The following is a 20,649-nucleotide window of genomic DNA, read 5'->3' on the forward strand; positions in this document are numbered from 1 at the left end:
CGAGGCAAGGACTTGTATACCAGGTAATGGCTAAACTGCTGAAATCTTAACTATTTGTATCGGACACTTGTCACCATCTTTTAGGCAAGAAAATAAGCCCCCCCCCCCCCAAAATTTTTTTTTTTTTAAATAAAATAATAGATATGGTAGGTAGGCCCTCCAAAAAATGCTATCCTCCCCCGTTATTGTAATGGTGAGAGGTTAGCATGTCTTGGGGGTGTATGATATTTGTGTGTCATTAACTTTCTCACTCACCATTTTTCACGATTAATTCTGGATTATCCATAATTATGATAGCATCCACATTTATGTAGACGTGTTTAGAAACATATTCTATTCTTATTTACAATAAAAGTGACTCCAAAATGACACAATACATTATTTACCATTAATTTGTATAAGGCACAAAAAAATCTGAAACACAACCAAAACAAACAGCAAATGCATCCAACAGATGTGTAGAGTCACAAACTTCAGTGCCTTCAGAAAGTATTCACACCCCTTTACTTTTTCCACATTTTGTTGTGTACAGTCTGAATTTGAGATTTTGTGTCATTGGCCTAGAGGAAAACCTGGTTCAGACTGCTTTCCACCAGACACTGGGAGATGAATTCACCTTTCAGCAGGACAATAACCTAAAACACAAGGCCAAATCTACACTGGAGTTGCTTACCAAGAAGACAGTGAATGTTCCTGAGTGGTGGAGTTACATTTTTGACTTAAATCTACTTGAAAATCTATGGCAAGAACTGAAAATTGTATTCAGCAATGATCAACAACCAATTTGACAGATCTTGAAGAATTTTGAAACTAATAATGGGCAAATGTTGCACAATCCTGGTGTGGAGTTCTTAAAGACTTACCCAGAAAGCTGTAATCGCTGCCAAAGGTGCTTCTACAAAGTATTGACTCAGAGGTGTGAATACTTATGTAAATTAGATATTTCTGTATTTCATTTTCAATAAATGTGCTAACATTTCTTAAAACATGTTTTCACTTTTTCATTATGGGGTATTGTGCTTAGATGGGTGAGAAAAATAATCTATTTAATCCATTTTGAATTTAGGCTGTTAACACAACAGAATGTGGAAAAAGTCAAGGGGTATGAATACATTCTGAAGGCACTGTGTGTATATACAGTATATATACTGTATATTCCAGACTCTAAAATTGCTCTTTCTTATATTGCTCATTCTGATATATTTGAGATATTACTGCACTGTTGGAGCTAGAAACATAAGCATTTCACTGCACCTGCGATAACATCTGCAAATCTGTGTATGAGACCAATAAACTTTGATTTGATTTACACTCACACAAGCAGAGCCGAGAAGGCACACAGGCCCTCTCTCCCTGTCAACTAATTCAACATAGGTCACACTGACCCAGACTCACGCTTAAGCACAATAACAGGATACATTTCCATTCACAATCATAACAGTAGACCCTTGCATGGTAAAACAGTTTCCCACAGCAGCCTCAGGAGTGTGTTATTGAAAATAGGACTGTCCATCCATGGAGTGAGGCCATCTCCCAGGTCCTAGCTGAAACATTTGAAGAAGAGAGAGGGGGGGGGGGGGGAGACGGACAGAGAGAGAGAGAGAGAGAGAGAGAGAGAGAGAGAGAGAGAGAGAGAGAGAGAGAGAGAGAGAGACACACATACACATAAGAAAATGGGTGGTTGGAGTTGCAAAGAAAGAGCAGCCAGAGACGGTATATAGGGTTGTGCAGTCAGTGTCAGACTGAAATCCCACTCACTTCCCCAGCCTCTCTGGCTTGATTAGGATGTTGAAGTAGGACTTTTTCAGCTGCTCTGCGAACATGGTGAACACACCGGGCTCGGCAGTGAAGCAACTAACACAGACAGAGAGGGGGGTTGAGTTGGCAGGTCATCAGCTTTAGGGTAGTGTGGAGTTAGGAAAGAGTTGTTGGAATGCAGAATGGGTTTATATACTGTAGACTGGGGTTGTATGAATGGGCAGAATGAACGCAGAAGAGCTGTATGTAAGTGTGTACAATGTGTATGTGCGTGTACATACTGTAAGTGAATGTATGCGTGTGTGTGAGAGACTCACAGGCAGTTGGTGGTTGAAGCCATTACAATACACACTTTCTGTTATCCTAGTTGTAGCCAAGCAGCTAGCTAACACAGCTAACATTACGTTAGCTAGATAACTAGCTAACGTTAGCTAGCCAACTCTTAGTACAAGTTAGATAGAGAGTTCGAAACACTGAGTGGGGAGGGGAAAACTGAAAACTAGCTGTTATTGGCAGAGAGGTTTCGAACTCTCTTTCTTATTGGTCTATTAACTAATTTACCGCCTGGTGATGTCACCAGGCAGGCCAAAACTCCATCCCACCAAAACAGGCTGAAATTTCAGGCAGTCTTTTCAAACAGCTCTTACACTAAAAGGGAATTATTATAATTTTCCTAATTTCACAGTATTATTCCAACCTCATAGTGTGGAAATATATATAAAACACAGGAAAATCATGTTTTTGGCTGCACTGGGCCTTTAAAAAGTTGCATTGTTTACATTGGTATTGTAAGTTCATACATTCACTGTGTACCGGTGTCCTAGCTAGCTAGTTAGCTACTTCCCTAGCCGCACTACATTAACAGAACTGCGGGAAAACAGTGCTCGGCAGGCAGGGGGCGACGGACACTGTGTACCATTCATACGTTTATTGTGTTTTAGTTTTGACCTAAAGTGCATTGTCTGTTGTTTGGACGCTATCCTCTTTTATATTAAACAGAAAGAAGTCTTCCGCTTCCGTCTCATGTGCCAGGCCTGGAAGTGACGTTTACATTTTTACATTTTAGTCATTTAGCAGACGCTCTTATCCAGCGTGACTTACAGTTAGTGAGTGCATACATTTTCATACTGGTCCCCTGTGGGAATCGAATCCACAACCCTGGTGTTGCAAGCGCCATGCTCTACCAACTGAGCTACACGGGACTACACTGGCATTGGAGAGGGGGAGAGGGGCCTGAGAGATGAGGGGTCTTAGAGATGAGGTCTCCAGTAGGTGCCAGTATAGAGAGGGGCCTGAGAGATGAGAGGTCTTAGAGATGAGGGGTCTTAGAGATGAGGTCTCCAGTAGGTGCCAGTATAGAGAGGGGCCTGAGAGATGAGAGGTCTTAGAGATGAGGGGTCTTAGAGATGAGGTCTCCAGTAGGTGCCAGTATAGAGAGGGGCCTGAGAGATGAGAGGTCTTAGAGATGAGGGGTCTTAGAGATGAGGGGTCTTAGAGATGAGGTCTCCAGTAGGTGGCAGTATAGAGAGGGGCCTGAGAGATGAGGGGTCCTGAGAGATGAGGTCTCCAGTAGGTGGCAGTATAGAGAGGGGCCTGAGAGATGAGAGGGGGCCTGAGAAATGAGGTGTCCAGTGGGTGGCAGTATAGAGAGGGGCCTGAGAGATGAGAGGGGGCCTAAGAGATGAGGTGTCCAGTGGGTGGCAGTATAGAGAGGGGCCTGAGAGATGAGAGGGGGCCTGAGAGATGAGGTGTCCAGTGGGTGGCAGTATAGAGAGGGGCCTGAGAGATGAGAGGGGGCCTGAGAGATGAGGTGTCCAGTGGGTGGCAGTATAGAGAGGGGCCTGAGAGATGTCTTCAGTAGGTGGCAGTATAGAGAGGGGCCTGAGAGATGAGGGGCCTGAGAGATGAGGTGTCCAGTGGGTGGCAGTATAGAGAGGGGCCTGAGAGATGAGGTGTCCAGTAGGTGGCAGTACAGAGAGGGGCCTGAGTGATGAGGGGCCTGAGAGATGAGGGGCCTGAGAGATGAGGTCTGCAGCTGGACCCAATGGTCTGGTCACAGCTGAGATGTGGGGGTGTAATCAGAGCTATGTGCCCCTAGACATCACATAGGCCTACTCAAACTTGTGCTGGCTGTTGAGTGGGGACTTTCAACATAATATGCATTTTCACTGCAATCCCCTTTTGTCCTCAGTGCCTTCTTTGGCACTGTCCATTCCAACACAGCTGGATTTTGTGTATGCAGCGGCCTTATGGACCTTGCAGCTGTGCATCAGACTGCAGATTTAACACACACACACACACATTCCTGGTGTTAAATGATTTCAGGGATTTAGGCCTACTTGTTCCGGATATAATGTCTCAAGCGGTCTTCCATGTCTCAAGCAGTCAATGGCATGACGATTAAAATGCACAGAGTGCCCTCTACTGTCAGAAACTCCCAATTACAGCAACATAATGTTGCCGCTGGCTGGGGTGTTGATCACCAGAGATGGTAACATGATGTTAAGGTTCATAAGCCCTTTATATGGTTCATAAGCCCTTTATAAGGCCTACATAAACGCTTCACAAATCATGTAAGTAAAGTTATGACACATTTGGCAAAGCATGGGTGAATTACTGGTGTTGTACAAGGCAATGTGACAGTACCATAACCGTAGAAATAGAATCTCATTCTAGTTCTGTGGCCAGCACTCTGGGGCCATCATTCTGGGGCCAGCACTCTGTGACCAGCACTCTGGGGCCATCATTCTGGGGCCAGCACTCTGTGACCAGCACTAAGTGACCAGCACTCTGTGACCAGCACTCTGGGGCCATCATTCTGGGGCCAGCACTCTGTGACCAGCACTCTGTGACCAGCACTCTGGGGCCATCATTCTGGAGCATCATAATGTGATTTCATCAGCCACTTCCACTGAACACTTGATGAAGAGAAAAACGCAAACCTATCAGCAACCTGTTGGCCCAAGTGACACCCAAGTCTAGATACTTGAACTCATCAGGTGGAAATGACATTTAATTTCTTTCCCTTTTTCCCAATCTCTTTTTCCCCCCACCGACCTGAAAACCCAGAGAGAGGACAACAGACATGATCCTTGTGCTCTGAGTTTGCTCTCATCAATAATCTGTAGTCTAATCTTTAATTGGTTGGGTTGATTGACTGACTGATTGGTTGGGTTGAATCGTTTATTGACTTGTTGATTGCCTTATTGATTGACCTATTGACTTTTTGATTGGATTACTTATTGGTTGATTGATTGGTTGATTTGTTAGCTAATTGGTTGACTTGTTGGTTGATTGGTTGATTTGTTGGTTAATTGGTCGATTTGTTGGTTGATTGGTTGATTTGTTGGTTGATTGGTTGGTTGGTTGATTTGTTGATTTGCTAGTTGGTTGATGTCTTTTTTTAATGCTTTCCCAGTGTCTAACACACCCAACAGGGAGCGAGTCAGCCTCAGTACAGTGCTCCTGGAGCAGTGTAGGGGTTCAGTGTGGACAACAGCAGGTGGTGCCGTCTGCCAGCAACCCTGGTGAGCAGATCACATTTCACTAGATGTCTTTTCTCTCCCAGCCAGCTCCTCATATGGAGAGAGAGGTGTCTGGAGGAGAGAAATGGAGAGAGAGGGGGCTGGAGGAGAGAAATTGAGAGAGGGCTGGAGAAGAGAAATGGAGAGAGAGGGCTGGAGGAAAGAGAAATGGAGAGGGAGTGCTGGAGGAAAGAAATGGAGAGAGAGGGCTGGAGGACAGAAATGGAGAGGGAGGGGTGGAGGAGGGAAATGGAGAGAGAGGGCTGGAGGACTGAAATGGAGAGAGAGGGGGCTGGAGGAGAAAAAATTGAGAGAGAGGGCTGGAGGAGAGAAATGGAGAGAGAAGGCTGGAAGAGAAAAAATGGAGAGAGAGGGCTGTAAGAGAAAAATGGAGAGAGAGGGCTGGAGGAGAGAAATGGAGAGGGAGGGCTGGAGGATAGAAATTGAGAGGGATGGCTGGAAGAGAGAAATGGAGAGAGAGGGCTGGAGGAAAGAAATTGAGAGAGAGGGCTGGAGGAGGGAAATGGAGAGAGAGGGCTAGAGAAGGGAAATGGAGAGAGGGGGCTGGAAGAGTTGAATGGAGAGAGAGGGCTGGAGAAGGGAAATGAGAGGGAGGGCTGGAGGAAGGAAATGGAGAGAGAGGGCTGAGGAAAGAAATGAGAGAGAGGGCTGGAGGAGAGAAATGGAGAGAGAGAGGGTTGGAGGAGAAAAAATTGAGATGGAGGGCTGGAGGAGAGAAATGGAGAGAGAGGGCTGGAGGAAAGAACAGAGAGAGGGCTGGAGGAGAGAAATGAGATGGAGGGCTGGAGGAGAGAAATGGAGAGAGAGAGAGAGGGCTGGAGGAGAGAAATGGATAGGGAGGGCTGGAGGAGAGAAATGGAGAGAGAGGGCTGGAGGAGAGAAATGGAGAGAGAGAGGGCTGGAGGAGAGAAATGGAGAGAGAGAGGGCTGGAGGAGAGAAATGGAGAGAGAGAGCTGGAGGAGAGAAATGGAGAGAGAGAGGGCTGGAGGAGAGAAATGGAGAGGGAGCTAGAGAGAGTAAAGGAGAGTGTAGATGCAGAAATGCATGAAGACACTGAATGTTCTCTATAAACTGCTGGAGAAGATACAAAAGGAGGGAGAGAAGCTTTTGGAGAAGGGTGACGAGAGCGCAAAGGAAGAAATGAAGACGAGGATGAAGGAGGTAGAGAGGAAGGAGAAGGCGGGATCAAGGTAGAGAGATGTGGTGGAGGAGGAGATCCAGAGGGTGAGGAAGGAAGACAGAGAAATGAAGAAGAGGGAGGAGGTAGAGATGAAACACAAGGGTCTGGAAAGGTGCAACTTAGGTAGAACTCCAAGTGATTCAAGGTTGCTGCATTAATGTCAGGGGAACATAGCAGGGGTTAATGACTTGAAATTCCACATGATTATTGCATTTCCATTTTAGTGTGTTGCACTTGCTTTCAGCAGCATCTATGAGTCACATGATTATGAACCAAGGACACAGTTGGTTCCTGATGTTGTGAGATTCTCTCTGGTGTTTACAGAACAACTGGTGCTGTGAGATTAGGATATTATGATTCAAGGATGCTGTCAGGATTTGGATATCAGGACCTGCTTATACAAAGCAACTGTAACAGTAGTAGCAAAGGATGCAATATATGTGAAAATGTATGGCTGCTACATGATGCATGGAATGCTAAGGCATAAATGTGTTAAAGCGTGTATTCTTATTCTAAATGTACAGTTGAAATCAGAAGTTTACATACACTTAGGTTGGAGTCATTAAAACTCGTTTTTCAACCACTCCACACATTTCTTGTTAACAAACTATACTTTTGGCAAGTCGGTTAGGACATCTACTTTGTGCATGACACAAGTAATTTTCCCAACAATTGTTTACAGACAGATTATTTCACTTATATCACAATTCCAGTGGGTCAGACGGTAGTCTGCTGTCCCCAGCGTCTAGCTAGCCATGCCTTGCTAGTGCCACCTACTTCAGCAAACAGGCTAACGACATGGCTTTTCCCACAGAAACGACTATTAGCTACCAAACATCACAGTATAACGTTACCATCCCGGTGGAGCAGAGAGATGTCTTTCTCAAAGGGAAAGAACCCCTCTTCCATCAAAGTTCATGGAAAAGGATCAATAGGTGGGATGGAGAATCAGGTAACTAGCTAGAAGCTAATGTTATCAAACTCACATCTGCTGTCTGATGAAATCCTGCCTTTTGAAAAAGAGTGTTGCAATGATTGAACATGATGCACTGTTTTCCTGATCAGGCCAAAGAGTAGTAGCTAGCTAGCTATAACAAGGTCTAGCTAAATTATTTTTGTTCTCTGCAAAATGAAGAAAATGACCCGGTCTTTGTCTTTCTCAGGAGGAAGGCGTTCACAATAAGAGGTCCACATCTTCTCCACAGGGTGGCGTAAAGAAAAGATCTGCCTTCGTTGACATCACCATTGACCAAGGGTTTTCAACTGTGGTGCTTGTGGATGTGTAAATTGATTCTGAAAATAACCTGTGGTTAAACTGTTGGCAATATTAATCTTTCAACAGGAGACATTTTCAAATATATATTACATATTTCAAAATATCGCATTTATAACTACAGATTCCACAGCGATTTTGTAACTCATACTTGGACAAGCAATATTATATAAATATTTCAGAAAATATCTCCATTATACCAGTTGAGGATGTACTGGAAATGTCATAACGTACAAACACTGCACACCTGACACTGTTTCAAAGCAGTTTCCGGAATCATTGAGGGGATTAGATTAATCTGGCCTGGGTAGGCTTGACGTAATTAAGCACTTTGAGTAATGCGTAGAATTCTGTGTTTTCACATGCAAAAGTGATTGCTTTTGATAAATGCTTTATCTGCCTTCCCAATGAAAACAACTAGTTTGAAAATTCAAACATGTTTTATTGAAAATATATATTGCATGTGTCTAGACGATGCACAATGCTGCCTTGTTGACAACAGCACTGCAGATTACTGTTCGATTTGAGAAGGGCGCTCCTCCCTCGCCGTATTTGCCCGTTCATGTCACGGGCAATAGACCAGTGCCCCGTGGTTTAGCATGATCGAATAATCCCATTATTAGAGTTTTGAATAAATAGCTGATTTCTGGGAAGGGGCCCAAAGCCATTGTAAGAGGGTGTTGGTCAATACTGAGCGCTGCATCACAATAATAAATTGCCAAGAGTGGGACATTTTTCCATAGATGTTTGTTTTTGTCTTGATCCCAACCCTTCCTAATATTGAGTTGCCCCCACTTTTGCCCACAGAACAGCCTCAATTCGTTGGGGCATGGACTCTACAAGATGTTGAAAGCATTCCACAGGGATGCTGGCCCATGTTGACTACAATGCTTCCCACAGTTGTGTAAAGTTGGCTGGATGTCCTTTGGGCGGTGGACAATTCTTGATACACATGGGAAACTGTTGAGTGTGAAAAACCCAGCAGCTTTGCAGTTCTTGACACAAACCGGTGTGCCTGGCACCTATTACCATACCCCGTTCAAAGGCACTTAAATCTTTTGTCTTACCCATTCACCCTCTGAATGGCACACATACACAATCCATGTCTCAATTGTCTCGAGGATTAAAAATCCTTCTTTAACCTGTCTCCTCCCCTTCATCTACAATGATTTGAAGTGGATTTAACAGGTGACATCAATAAGGGATCATAGCTTTCACCTGGTCAGTCTGTCATGGAAGGAGCAGGTGTTCCTAATGTTTTGTACACTCCGTGTGTATATATTGAATTATTGTTGTGTAATTTTTAAGCAGCTTTGATCCTATAAATGTTGCCAGTATGTGTAATGAATGGTGTAGCACTGCTAGATTGGTACCCTATTTACTGCTAGATTGGTACCCTATTTACTGCTAGATTGGTACCCTATTTACTGCTAGATTGGTACCCTATTTGCCCCTTTAAAATGTAGACGTGTCTTCTGAGGAAATGTAACAATCTGAATGGTCATAAAGATTTACTGTTGTCTCTCTCATTTACCCGTTTTGAATAGGCTACCAAGATCCAAATGAACAACCAGACCAAGATTGAGAAGCCTGCCAAGAAGGCACTTAGGAGCAAAGAAGCTGCCAAGAATGAAGCTAATCTGAAAGAGTAATGTTTCTCAGAGCCATTTCTTCACCACACTGATCATCACTCACTGAAAGCTTAAGATCTAGATTGGATAGAATGGGTTCGACACGGTCACTGACGAGGTGACACAAAATGCCCATTTCGGTTTCTCATTGTGGAGTGGAGCAAGTGGCTCGGATATCTTCTAGTTAGAACACACAGAAAACGACCGGAGGTCTATCCGATAGGGTTAGAATTAGATCAGTCTACTCTAATGGGATAATTATCTGACTAATGAGCATTTGTAATGTTTCCATCAACTAGGATGTCCATTAATTTGTTCAGTTCAAAACAGCCTAAACTACTGTAGCTACAGTGCATTCAGACCCCTTGACTTTTTCCACATTTTGTTACGTTACAGCTTTATTCTAAAATTGATAACATCGTTTTCCCTCTCAATCTACACACAATACTCAATGATGACAAAGCAAAAACAGGTTTTTAGACATTTTTGCACAAAATAAAAATGGAAATATCACATTTACATAAGTATCCAGACCCTTTACTCAGTACTTTGTTGAAGCACATTTGGCAGCGATTACAGCCTTGAGTCTTCTTGGGTATGATGCTACAAGCTTGGCACACCTGTATTTGGGGAGTTTCTCCCATTCTTCTCTGCAGATCCTCTCAAGCTCTGTCAGGTTGGATGGGGAGCGTCGCTGCACAGCTCTTTTCAGGTCTCTCCAGAGATGTTCGATCGGGTTCAAGTCCGGGCTCTGGCTGGGCCACTCGAGGACATTCAGAGAGTTGTCCCGAAGCCACTCCTGCGTTGTCTTGGCTGTGTGCTTAGGGTCGTTGTCCTGTTGGAAGGTGAACCCTCGCCCCAGTCTGAGGTCCTGAGTGCTCTGGAGAAGGTTTTCATCAAGGAGCTCTCTGTACTTTTGCTCCGTTCATCTTTCCCTCGATCCTGACTAGTCTCTCAGTCCCTGCCGCTGAAAAACATCCCCACAGCATGATGCTGCCACCACCATGCTTCCCCGTAGGGATGGTGCCAGGTTTCCTCCAGACGTGACGCTTGGCATTCAGGCCAAAGAGTTAAATCTAGGTTTCATCAGACCAGAGAATCTTGTTTCTCATTGTCTGAGAGTCCTTCAGGTGCCTTTTGGCAAACTCCAAGCGGACTGTCATGTGCCTTTTACTGAGGAGTGGCTTCCGTCTGGCCACTTTACCATAAAGGCCTGATTTAGTGGAGTGCTGCAGAGATGGTTGATCTTCTGGAAGATTCTCCCATCTCCACAGAGGAACTCTGGAGCTCTGTCAGAGTGACCATCGGGTTCTTGTTGCTCAATTTGGCCGGGCAGCCAGCTCTAGGAAGAGTCTTGGTGGTTCCAAACTTCTTCCATTTTAAGAATGGTAGAGGTCACTGTGTTCTTGGGGACCTTCAATACTGCAGAAATGTTTTGGTACCCTTCCCCAGATCTGTGCCTCAATACAATCCTGTCTCGGAGCTCTACGGACAATTCCTTCGACCTCATAGCTTGGTTTTTTCTCTGACATGCACTGTCAACTGTGGGACCTTTTATATAGATAGGTGTGTGCCTTTCCAAATCATGTCCAATCAATTTAATTTACCACAGGTGGACTCCAATCAAGTTGTAGAAACATCTCAAGGATGATCAATGGAAACAGGATGCACCTGAGCTCAATTTCGAGTCTCATAGCAAAGGGTCTGAATACTTATGTAAATAAGGTACTTGTTTATTTTTAGTAAATCTGCAAACATTTCAAATAAACAGTTTTTTCTTTGTCATTATGGGGTATTGTGTGTAGATTGATGAGGGGGGGAATAATTTCATCAATTTTAGAATAAGCTGTAACGTAACAAAATGTGGAAAAAGTCTAGGGGTCTGAATACTTTCTGAATGCACTGTATATCAGATGTCTCCATTTTGTGTTTGTATATGTTCTCTCCCCAAAACAGCTAAAACCTTTCTTTCTTTTTTTTGTAGGCCTAAAGCTGTGTGCTCTAATGGGCAATCTAAGAAGTTGGAGGTGGGCCTATCCCCAGAGAAAGACCTGGTGGTATGGCCACAGGAGGAGACCGCTCTATTCCCAGGGAGACCGGTGAGAGACAGACACACATCCATGCTATCAGCCCTCTGGGTTCAACAAGGCAGTCATTCTCCTCTGCCTGTGTCCTATTCCCAGGTGATGCCTGACGAGTTTGACATTAACAAGGAACTCCATGGTGACGTTTCCATGAGCGCCGAGTATGCCAAGGAAATATTTGACTACCTGAGGGCGAGAGAGGTAAGTTGTTGTCTTGGGGCGTTTTAATATGGTGGAGGATAATACATCCTCTGAATGAAATGTTATAATTTTTCTTCAGGAGAAGTTTGTTTTAAAGGATTACTTGAACAGTCAGCCGGACTTGAACAAAGACATGAGAGGGATTCTGGTGGACTGGATGGTTGAACTTCAGGTTAGTTTTGGTTCCAGATAACTTTGTTTGGTTGGCTGATTGATTCTCATCACACCAACATGTGTTTTGGTTATACAGTGAGGGAAAAAAGTATTTGATCCCCTGCTGATTTTGTACGTTTGCCCACTGACAAAGACATGATCAGTCTATAATTTTAATGGTAGGTTTATTTGAACAGTGAGAGACAGAATAACAACAACAAAGTCCAGAAAAACGCATGTCAAAATGTTATAAATTGATTTGCACTTGAATGAGGGAAATAAGTATTTGACCCCTCTGCAAAACATGACTTAGTACTTGGTGGCAAAACCCTTGTTGGCAATCACAGAGGTCAGACGTTTCTTGTAGTTGGCCACCAGGTTTGCACACATCTCAGGAGGGATTTTGTCCCACTCCTCTTTGCAGATCTTCTGCAAGTCATTAAGGTTTCGAGGCTGACGTTTGGCAACTCGAACCTTCAGCTCCCTCCACAGATTTTCTATGGGATTAAGGTCTGGAGACTGGCTAGGCCACTCCAGGACCTTAATGTGCTTCTTCTTGAGCCACTCCTTTGTTGCCTTGGCCGTGTGTTTTGGGTCATTGTCATGCTGGAATACCCATCCATGACCCATTTTCAATGCCCTGGCTGAGGGAAGGAGGTTCTCACCCAAGATTTGACGGTACATAGGCCCCGTCCATCATCCCTTTGATGCGGTGAAGTTGTCCTGTCCCCTTAGCAGAAAAACACCCCCAAAGCATAATGTTTCCACCTCCATGTTTGACGGTGGGGATGGTGTTCTTGGGGTCATAGGCAGCATTCCTCCTCCTCCAAACACGGCGAGTTGAGTTGATGCCAAAGAGCTTGATTTTGGTCTCATCTGACCACAACACTTTCACCCAGTTCTCCTCTGAATCATTCAGATGTTCATTGGCAAACTTCAGACGGGCCTGTATATGTGCTTTCTTGAGCAGGGGGACCTTGCGGGCGCTGCAGGATTTCAGTCCTTCACGGCATAGTGTGTTACCAATTGTTTTCTTGGTGACTATGGTCCCAGCTGCCTTGAGATCATTGACAAGATCCTCCCATGTAGTTCTGGGCTGATTCCTCACCGTTCTCATGATCATTGCAACTCCACGAGGTGAGATCTTGCATGGAGCCCCAGGCCGAGGGAGATTGACAGTTATTTTGTGTTTTTTCCATTTGCGAATAATTGCACCAACTGTTGTCACCTTCTCACCAAGCTACTTGATGATGGTCTTGTAGCCCATTCCAGCCTTGTGTAGGTCTACAATCTTGTCCCTGACATCCTTGGAGAGCTCTTTGGTCTTGGCCATGGTGGAGAGTTTGGAATCTGATTGATTGATTGCTTCTGTGGACAGGTGTCTTTTATACAGGTAACAAGCTGAGATTAGGAACACTGCCTTTAAGAGTGTGCTCCTAATCTCAGCTCATTAGCTGTATAAAAGACACCTGGGAGCCAGAAATCTTTCTGATTGAGAGGGGTCAAATACTTATTTCCCTCATTAAAATGCAAATCAATTTATAACATTTTTGACATAAGTTTTTCTGGATTTTTTTGTTGTTATTCTGTCTCTCACTGTTCAAATAAACCTACCATTAAAATTATAGACTGATCATTTCTTTGTCAGTGGGCAAACGTACAATATCAGCAGGGGATCAAATACTTTTTTCCCTCACTGTAGCTGCCCTAACACATTCTAGATCTGAACGTCTACCTCTGCTCCTCCTTCAGGAAAACTTTGAGCTGAACCACAAGAGCCTTTACCTGGCGGTGAAGCTGATGGACCACTACCTGGCCTGCAGTGTCGTCATGAGGGAGAGCCTGCAGCTCATTGGCACCACAGCCATGCTCATCACGTCCAAGTTCGAGGTGAGGCCCTGAGGGGTACGGGACTGGTCAGAGACCTGAACACCAGAATATTTCCTCATGTTGCTTAGAAGCTTAACAGTTCTGACCTAATCATGAATTGCTATTAAAGTGAAACATTATCCTTCCATTAGTAAGTACTGAGTATTGTTGTCCTCCCTTAGGAATGCACTCCGCCTTGTATCAATGATTTCATGTACATCTGCGCCTACAAAAGGAAGAGATTATTGCCATGGAGATAAACATCTTGCAGGCACTGAAGTTTGATATACACATTCCGGTCCCTTACCACTTTCTCCGACGCTATGCCAAGGTGAGACCTTCCTTGTCCTTTGGCAGTACTCAGGAATGTATTTTGAAACACTTCACGCTTCAGAGGTCTCCCATTTTTTTTAAAAAGGAGATGTATTCGTTGATATGCTGTGTTAGTAAATAGATGGACACATGATTGATTCTCCCTCCTCTCCCCAGTGTGTGAGGGCCAGTATGGAGACTCTGACGTTGGCTCGCTATGTGTATGAGCTGAGCCTTCTGGAGCTGGAGCAGGTTCCTGAGAGAGGCTCTCGCCTGGCTGCTGCCTGTCTGCTCCTGGCCCTCATCACTAAAGGCCTGGGAGGATGGGTGAGTGTACAATCAGCTGCTATAATCACGCCAACTCTTCCTTTGTAAACACCAATCCCATACTGCATGGCTCCCATTAATGCTGATTGCCATATCTCATTTAATTTGGGTTCTCGGTAAAGACTGATCAGCACAGACACACATGATAGTTTAAATGGAAGAATGGCAGATGGAAAATACATTGGATATCTCTGTGGATTCAAGCTATGCTGAACAAAAATATAAACGCAACCTGTAAAGGCCCATGTTTCATGAGCTGAAATAAAAGATCCCAGAAAAGCTTTTTTCTCTCAAATTTTGTTCACAAATTTGTTTACATCCTTGTTAGTGAGCATTTCTCCTTTGCCAAGATAATCTATCCACCTGACAGGTGTGGCATATCGAGAAGTTGATTAAACAGCATGATTATTACACAGGTGCACCTTGTGCTGGGGACAATAAAAGGCCACTAAAATGTGCAGTTTTGTCGCACAATACAATGCCACAGATGTCTCAAGTTTTGAGGGAGTGTGCAATTGGCATGCTGACTGCAGGAATGCCCACCAGAGCTGTTGCCAGATAATTGAATGTTCATTTCTCTACCATAAGCCGCCTCCAACGTCGTTTTTAGAGAATTTGGCAGTATGTCCATCCAACCGGCCTCACAATCGCAGACCACCTGTATGGTGTCGTGTGGGCGAGCGGTTTGCTGATGTCAACGTTGTGAACAGAGTGCCCCATGGTGGCAGTGGGGTTATGGTATGGGCAGGCATAAGCTACGGACAACGAACACAATTGCATTTTATTGATGGCAATTTGAATGCACTAAAATACTGTGACGAGATCCTGAGGCCCTTTTTTTTCTATAGGTATCTGTGACCAACCAACGCGTATCTGTATTCCCAGTCATATGAAATCCATAGAATAGGCCCTAATACATTGTTTCAATTGACTGATTTCCTCATATGAACAGCAACCTGGTAAAATCAATGAAATTGTTGCGTTTTTATATTTTTGTTCAGTATAGTTAAACGCGCATTTCTATTGAATAAACTAAGTTAGTCTATTCCTAGAAAACATTGAACCGCTGTAGTTTACAACAATTATAGTTTCTGAGGTGGAAGTTGGGAGAGTTATATTTGGGTTATTGTAGCCATTTTCTGTAGCCTGTCAACTATGCCTCTGTCTATCCCTGTTCTCTCCACACCTCACACCGCGTGGCTGCTGCCTCTCTAACCTGGTGGTCCCTGCACGCACGACCCACGTGGAGTTCCAGGTCTCCAGCAGCCTCTGGAACTGCCGTTCTGCGGCCAACAAGGCAGAGTTCATCTCAGCCTATGCTACCCTCCAGTCCCTCGACTTCTTGGCGCTGACGGAAACCTGGATTACCACTGAAAACACTGCTACTCCTACTGCTCTCTCCTAATCTGACCATGTGTTCTCGCATACCCCGAGAGCATCTGGTCAGCGGGGTGGTGGCACAGGAATCCTCATCTCTCCCAAGTGGACATTCTCTCTTTTTCCCCTGACCCATCTGTCTATCTCCTCATTTGAATTCCATGCTGTCACAGTCACTAGCCCATTCTAGCTTAACATCCATGTCATTTATCGCCCTCCAGGTTCCCTTGGAGAGTTCATCAATGAGCTTGACGCCTTGATAAGTTCCTTTCCTGAGGATGGCTCACCCTTCACAGTTCTGAGTGACTTCAACCTCCCTACGTCTACCTTTGACTCATTTCTCTCTGCCTCCTTCTTTCCACTCCTCTCCTCTTTTGACCTCACCCTCTCACCGTCCCCCCCTACTCACAAGGCAGGCAATATGCTTGACCTCATCTTTACTAGATGCTGTTCTTCTACTAATCTCACTGCAACTCCCCTCCATGTCTCCGACCACTACTTTGTATCATTTTCTCTCTCGCTCTCCTCCAACACTACTCACTCTGCCCCTACTCAGATGGTAATGCGCCGTCGCAACCTTCGCTCTCTCTCTCCCGCTACTCTCTCCTCTTCCATCCTATCATCTCTTCCCTCTGCTCAATCCTTCTCCCTCCAATCTCCTGATTCTGCCTCCTCAACCCTCCTCTCCTCCCTTTCTGCATCCTTTGACTCTCTATGTCCCCTATCCTCCCGGCCGGCTCAGTCCTCCCCTCCTGCTCCGTGGCTTGACGACTCATTGCGAGCTCACAGAACAGGGCTCCGGGCAGCCGAGCGGAAATGGAGGAAAACTAGACTCCCTGCGGACCTGGCATCTTTTCACTCCCTCCTCTCTACATTTTCTTCATCTGTATCTGCTGCTAAAGCCACTTTCTACCACTCTAAATTCCAAGCATCTGCCACTAACCCTAGGAAGCTCTTTGCCACCTTCTCCTCCCTGCTGAATCCCCCCCCCCCCCTCTCTGTGGATGACTTCGTCAACCATTTTGAAAAGAAGGTTGACGACATCCGATCCTCGTTTGTTAAGTCAAATGACACTGCTGGTCCTGCTCATACTGCCCTACCATATGCTTTGACTTCTTTCTCCCCTCTCTCTCCAGATGAAATCTTGCGACTTGTGACGGCCGGCCGCCCAACAACCTGCCCGCTTGACCCTATCCCCTCCTCTCTTCTCCAGACCATCTCCGGTGACCTTCTCCCTTACCTCACCTCGATCATCAACTCAAAAAAAAAATGTATGCACGCATGACTGTAAGTCGCTTTGGATAAAAGCGTCTGCTAAATGGCATATTATTATTATTATTATAACTCATTCTTGACCGCTGGCTATGTCCCTTCCGTCTTCAAGAGAGCAAGAGTTGCACCCCTTCTCAACAAACCTACACTCGATCCCTCCGATGTCAACAGCTACAGACCAGTATCCCTTCTTTCTTTTCTCTACAAAACTCTTGAGCGTGCCGTCTTTAGCCAACTCTCTTGCTATCTCTCTCAGAATTACCTTCTTGATCCAAACCAGTCAGGTTTCAAGACTGGTCATTCAACTGAGACTGCTCTTCTCTGTGTCACGGAGGCTCTCCGCACTGCTAAAGCTAACTCTCTCTCCTCTGCTCTTGTCCTTCTAGACCTGTCTGCTGCCTTTGATACTGTGAACCATCAGATCCTCCTCTCCACCCTCTCCGAGTTGGGCATCTCCGGCGCGGCTCACTCTTGGATTGCGTCCTACCTGACCGGTCGCTCCTACCAAGTGGCGTGGCGAGAATCTGTCTCCGCACCCATGCTCTCACCACTGGTGTCCCCCAGGGCTCAGTTCTAGGCCCTCTCCTATTCTCGCTATACACCAAGTCACTTGGCTCTGTCATATCCTCACATGGCCTCTCCTATCATTGCTACGCAGACGACACACAACTAATCTTCTCCTTTCTCCCTTCTGATAACCAGGTGGCGAATCGCATCTCTGCATGTCTGGCAGACATATCAGTGTGGATGACGGATCACCACCTCAAGCTGAACCTCGGCAAGACAGAGCTGCTCTTCCTCCCGGGGAAGGACTGCCCGTTTCATGATCTCGCCATCACGGTTGACAATTCCGTTGTGTCCTCTTCCCAGAGTGCGAAGAGCCTTGGCTTGACCCTGGACAACACCCTGTCGTTCTCCGCTAACATCAAGGCGGTGACCCGATCCTGTAGGTTCATGCTCTACAACATTCGGAGAGTACGACCCTGCCTTACACAGGAAGCGGCACAGGTCCTAATCCAGGCACTTGTCATCTCCCGTCTGGATTACTGCAACTCGCTGTTGGCTGGGCTCCCTGCCTGTGCCATTAAACCCCTACAACTCATCCAGAATGCTGCAGCCCATCTGGTGTTCAACCTTCCCAAGTTCTCTCACGTCACCCCGCTCCTCCGCACACTCCGCACACTCCACTGGCTTCCAGTTGAAGCTCGCATCTGCTACAAGACCATGGTGCTTGCCTACGGAGCTGTGAGGGGAACGGCACCTCCGTACCTTCAGGCTCTGATCAGTCCCTACACCCAAACGAGGGCATTGTGTTCATCCACCTCTGGCCTGCTGGCCCCCCTACCTCTGCGGAAGCACAGTTCCCGCTCAGCCCAGTCAAAACTGTTCGCTGCTCTGGCATCCCAATGGTGGAACAAGCTCCCTCACGACGCCAGGACAGCGGAGTCACTCACCACCTTCCAGAGACACTTGAAACCCCACCTCTTTAAGGAATACCTGGGATAGGATAAAGTAATCCTTCTACCCCCCCCTTACCCCACCCCAAAGAAAGAAAAAATAAAAATAAACATATTGTAAAGTGGTTATCCCACTGGCTATAAGGTGAATGCACCAATTTGTAAGTCGCTCTGGATAAGAGCGTCTGCTAAATGACGTAAATGTAAATGTAAATGTACCCCAGACACCCATCCTGGAGTACCACACTGGCTACCCTGTGAAGGAGCTAACCCCCCCTGGTGAAGATGCTGCGCTCCATGCTGGCCTGTCCTACTGATGACAAGCTGACAGCCGTCACTACCAAGTATTCCCACAAGTAAGGCACCTTGCTCTGTTGTAGGTGACAGACATACCCTTTCACGGGGGAAAATATACTTGCTACGATTTATATGTTGCTGTCTCACCTCGCTATCTTAAGATGAACGCACCAATTGTAAGGTGCTCTGGATAAGAGCATCTGCTAAATGACTAAAATGTCAAATGTAAACTAGAACAAGGAAAACCAGGGGTTCTCAATCTAGACGTAAGTGTTTTAGTTGCATTCTATGTCCAGGAAGAAAACATGTATTTATTTAAGAATCTCTTGTATTTCAGAGTGTTCTTTGAGGTAGCATGTATCCCCTTGGTGGCTGTCCAGACACTAGAAGATGCTCTGAAAGAGCAACAAGTCTCCTAAGCGAACCGCCGGAGAGGTACTCTGTCTACTAATAGTGTAAATAGGTTATTTATTTGTATGTCATATTTGTTGTCTCCTTGTAGAGGAACATTTTTACAAATCAGCGAGAGCACAACCTGTTGAATTTGTTTCAGTTGTTATTTCTACACTTAATACAAAATACATGTGATGGGAACGATGTGAAACAGCCAATAGGGTTTAACAATCTGTTTTTTATGTAGCATTTTAGATTTTGATATTTTTTAAGGCTGTATGAACGCAATTATCCACTTGTGTTAATTGACACTTGAGAGATTAAATATCTGTGTCCTGTATGTGTTTTTCTATGAGATTGTGTATTATCCTGATGTACGTCTGGCTGGACCCAGACATGTCCAGAGAATAACACACAAATTACTGTTAGCTACTTGAGTGAGTACACCCAGTATGTCAAATATTATCTCTTGCTATGCAAAGTTGTGATTTTAGTACTTAATTCACTGTCAGCAATCAGTTATCACACTACTTGTATACAATGTTAAATTAATCATTTTTATACATGTTACTCAGTCATTAAATGTTACATAGAAAAGTCTGTCAGTGTTGGGCCTTATTAAAACGTAGTGCATGTCAGCATACATTCACACGTCTATTATATGCATAGCAGTCCTACAATGAACAGTAGCCTTTAGAGGGTGTTTGTCCAAGTTGTCAGTGAATTGTCCTTCTGCCATTTCAAATCCTGAGTCCAGACCATGTTGTTTTGAGATATATCAGGTATAATTGCAAATTGAGTGGGAAAGGGAGAATGGAGGAGAGAAACAGGAAGGAAGGTTGCAGTCAGTGCCCTGTGGAGTGAGGGAGGTAGTCATTAGAGCTGTAATTGAAGTGTGACAGATGGAGACACAGGGCTATAGCTGTGCTTCTCTTCTCATTAGATGGGTTGCATGTCAGAGGTCATCCTGGTCTGCAACGTTCCACCTGGTTTAGTAGCACCAACACTTCTGTCCTGGTCTGCGTCACTGAAGTCACTCGGAGACATGTCTTATCAATACAATGCTAGTGAATACTCAAACTGTGTAGTGTTTTCAGATGCTGGTTAATGATTCACAAGCTGGTCATAACACTCCATGGTTAACACACATGTACAGACCCATATTATTGAGAGTGTAGGCTAATAGAATGGACAACGGCATATCGTGCATACCCTTGATATGATTGGTCTCCTGTCTCCAAAGATTCATTTGTAGAATGTCCGCACTCAAAAATGTTAAAGTTATTATATTCTCCTGTCTCACGTCTCTAACCCAGCAGGTGCAGGCCGGCAGTAACCTAAGAGTTCCCTGATGTCTCCAGTTGATTGTGGTCTCTGTCATGTCCCTATATTGTATGTTCTTGCTGAGATGTCCATGGGCTGCCCATTGGTCCATATATCAGAGACGGCAAGGTTCCTCCTCACCGTCCTGGATATGTCATAGCTGGTTACTCTCCCCTGGCCTGAGGCCAAAACATGG

At 45.1% G+C, this 20,649-nt stretch overlaps 1 pseudogene across 1 annotated transcript; it reads left to right on the top strand.

Moving 5' to 3' along the window:
• The first annotated feature begins 7,358 nt into the window (after positions 1–7,358).
• On the top strand, positions 7,359–19,156 carry LOC311099967 (G2/mitotic-specific cyclin-B3-like; annotated as a pseudogene). Its single transcript has 11 exons — positions 7,359–7,436; positions 7,651–7,749; positions 9,305–9,405; positions 11,373–11,487; positions 11,572–11,673; positions 11,753–11,845; positions 13,579–13,716; positions 13,878–14,026; positions 14,185–14,334; positions 18,665–18,796; positions 19,075–19,156. The product of its transcript is annotated as a G2/mitotic-specific cyclin-B3-like (transcript).
• Positions 19,157–20,649: the final 1,493 nt, after the last annotated feature.

Source organism: Coregonus lavaretus, assembly GCF_964263955.1.
Source record: "Coregonus lavaretus genome assembly, chromosome: 24".
NCBI classification, from domain to species: domain Eukaryota; kingdom Metazoa; phylum Chordata; class Actinopteri; order Salmoniformes; family Salmonidae; genus Coregonus; species Coregonus lavaretus.